The sequence below is a fragment of the Alexandromys fortis genome, unplaced genomic scaffold (genome assembly GCF_014885135.2).
Source record: "Alexandromys fortis isolate MF-2015 unplaced genomic scaffold, M_Fortis_MF-2015_v1.1 scaffold_82, whole genome shotgun sequence".
Classification (NCBI taxonomy): Eukaryota; Metazoa; Chordata; class Mammalia; order Rodentia; family Cricetidae; genus Alexandromys; species Alexandromys fortis.
In genome coordinates, this window is record NW_026067963.1 from 8,020,776 (window position 1) to 8,024,061 (window position 3,286).

The window sequence follows — 3,286 nt, forward strand, 5'->3', positions numbered from 1 at the left end:
AAATATTTATTTATTTATTATATTATGTGTACAGCATTCCTTCCACGTGTGCCTGCAAGCCAGAAGGGGGCGCCAGGTCTCATTATAGATGGCTGTGAGCCACCATGTGGTTGCTGGGAATTGAACTCAGGACCTCTGGAAGAGCAGTCAGTGCTCTTAACCTCTGAGCCATCTCCCCAGTTCCCTAGTTTTTTTTTTTTTTAAAAAAAAAATATGTGTCTGACTATTGCCAAAATCATAATTCTGTCCTTGAAACAATGACCTGAAAATAATAGGCCAGGCTAAAAAAACTTTGAGCAAATAAATGCTCAATTCTGTCTTGAGGCAATGTATTTTAAATTTCTCTGATGTAAGCACAGTTATGGCTTGAGGTTCAAGGAACAAAGAGTGTGACACTTAACGGAAAATGCTACAGCCAATCTTCCCAAGCTATTCCACATCCCCTGCAGAGGGTCTAATCTGAAAAAGACAACAGAGCCAGCAATGGTGCCCACATTCTGGCCTCACCTCTTCTCTCATTATCTATGTGACGCCAACAAGTTATTAAATTCCCTGAACCTACTTCCTCACTTTAAGAAAATGTATTATTATGGTATGTATGCATGTGTGCATGAACATTTACGGAGGCTGGAGGACAACTTTGTGGGGACCATCACAAGGCTTGTAGAGCAAACACCTCTGCCCACTGAGCCATCTCCCCGGACCTGTCTCTTCTCTTTTAAAACAGGATAGTATGAGTGACCTTGCAGAATTGACAATTAATACAAAGATATAAAAAAGATCTCTGATCATTCATTCCTTCTCTTATTTGGTCAAAGACTAACTGAGAATCCACTACCAGCCAGCCACAAATATGTAAAAGATAGACAAAATTAAAGTTATTATTCTTTCTATTTATTAAAAACCTATTATTTACCAAAACCGTGGCAGACTGACTTTACTTCAAAGCTTTCGCTCACACCTAGTTTGCCTGAAATAGTCATGTTTATTTTGTCAAATGTGATTGCAGGTGGGAGTCAGCCTCCAGTTATGCCTTTACCCCCAAGCTAACAATCCAATAGGCGTTGTTTCTACTAAGGGACACCTTCAGAACACTTGGAAGAAGCAATGACCGGAGCAAAAGGTGGCATCCCAGCTCTCCACTGGGCAAGTCACTGGGGAAAACTTGATATGCCTGTGGGACAAGGCCCAGCCTGAATGCCTGGAAGGTTTTGGGTGCTTTCAATTCCATGAGTGGACTCTGTGTCTCCCGAGAACTCAAGATTAACAGGGCTGGCTCATTCCCAGCCACCGCTATGGGGCCACTGATAAACCGGGGCGCAACGGCAAAGGGGTCCATCTCCTTCCAACTGTGCTTTACACTAGAATTTGAAAACACTTTGAATAAACGGCTGGCCTTTAGAGTCAGTTCATTTCAAGGTCGGTGGGCTCTTCTGAGTTTACTATTCTTTTGTTAGCTAGTTCCCCAGCCTCTGGGGGTGCAGAGCATCCAGCCAGCACATACATTAAGCAACATTTTGCACTTGTAAGAGTTTCCCAGGGCTCATTGGAAAAGCACGTAAGTCTGATCCTGAAATAGGAAATGACTACCCCGGGTCATAGTCATAGAGCAGTTAAAGAGGGAATTCTAGAATAAAATTCTGAGCGATCTGTGCAGCTAAGGGGAGCCTAGGAGAACAGCTTAAATAATGTGCCTCCCCCCCCCAAGACTCCTCTCATTCTGGAGCTGTCTGAATAACCTCCCTTGGAAACCGAACTATATACATCCTGATTGCCACAGGCAGAGGTTTTGCGTGGCTGCCTCCTAGCGTGGAGGTGACAGCCATATCCTGTTCCCACTGAAGTTCTCAGCAAAAGACACCGTCACTATATAATCCCATCCCACCGCGCCGGATGCATCTAAAACAGTGGCTTCTTTCCATGTTTCTTCAGTGAGTTAAGGGTGTTATTAACTCCTAGCACCTCTAATTGCTCACTGAAAACAGTGGTTTGGATATTAATAGGCTATAAATCAAGGCCCTACCTAAGACTTGTTGTCACGGAAACTGTACTCAAGCCTCGCAGCTATTATCCCTTTGGGAAGTCTGGGTAAGTTGGTGGGATTTGAGGGTTGTGTTTAAAGCTCTTATTTCTTCCACTTTCTGCTATTTCTTCGAGCCAAGTTGTTGGAACTGGCACAAAGGGTACGAGTGGGCAGTAGACGCTTGGAGAATAGGATCTCAAAGGGAATGGGATGGGTAGGGGGGTCCTTGAAGTATAGTTCTGGGACACTTGATCTTTCCCTTCTCGGTCTACACAGGGCTCCCTGCACGTCCCGCCCGACGTCCAAGGCTCGGTCCCCTCTACTGCCCTGAACTGTCCTCCCAGCCTTGGCGCTGGAGGGCCGAGAGCAGCTAGCCAAGTTCCAGAAGAGGATCCGACACGCCCGGAGGTTGAGAAGCCAACGGAAGGCACAGGCGCGGGCAGTCGTCGGACCGGTGATGGGCACCCCCTACCCCCATGTTCCCAGGCGAGGGTCCTGGGGGAGGCGGCCAAGAACACACGCACACCCCAAACCCACTCCCAGAGCCCGAGGGTAACACTCTACTAGCCGGTTTCCCAAAGCTAGCGCCGCCCCGCTCGCCCAGCGCCTGCGAAGCCCACGCGGGTTCCCGCGTCCCGGGGTGACGACTGCCGCAGCCGCCAGGGCCTCCCGGGCTCCGCACCCCTCCCGCTCCACGCTTGGCACCCGGGGCCAGGCCCCCACAGGACCGGCGCCTCCTGGGCCCCGTGCTCCCCTGCGCTGGCTCCGAGGCACCCAGCTCCCTCCCGCCGCGCGGCCCTCGGGGACTCACCTGCGCTGGGGCTGAAGCGGCGGCCACCCCGAGCCCGGGGGCGGCGGCGCAGGGGGAGGAGGGCAGCACGGGGCTCCTGGCACAGTGGCCACCGGGCGCCTGGTGCTGCGGAGCCGCGGACCCGCCCAGAGATATAAATAACATTATCTGAGGAGGGACATTCCTGCCGGGGGACATCGCTGCTGCCGGGACCAGATAGTCCCGCGGCGGGGGCGGGGAGGCGGGGCCGCAGCCTCCCGCAGCGCCAGGCCCGCCTTCCCCACCCACTCCTGCACCTGCCAATCAGCCTGCGCGCCCGGGGGCACCTGCCCAGCCGCTAGCGCCGCCGCCGCCGGGACCAGGGGCGCCCCAGTTCTTGCTCACCTCCCCTAATCCTGCACACCCCGAGCCCCTAACCTAGGGAAAAGGGTTCGACTCTGCAGCTCGGGCCTAATTCAAGTGCCCGGAGCGGC

General features: G+C 52.5%; 1 protein-coding gene across 1 annotated transcript in view; it reads right to left on the bottom strand.

Moving 5' to 3' along the window:
* Nucleotides 1-3,010, bottom strand: part of Sptb (spectrin beta, erythrocytic) — a 124,897-nt gene extending 121,887 nt beyond the window's left edge. Inside the window, exon 1 of the mRNA XM_050153536.1 lies at nt 2,835-3,010. The gene's annotated coding sequence lies outside the window, so the exon portion shown is untranslated. The remainder of the gene's footprint in view (nt 1-2,834) is intronic.
* Between the last annotated feature and the right edge of the window lie 276 nt (nt 3,011-3,286).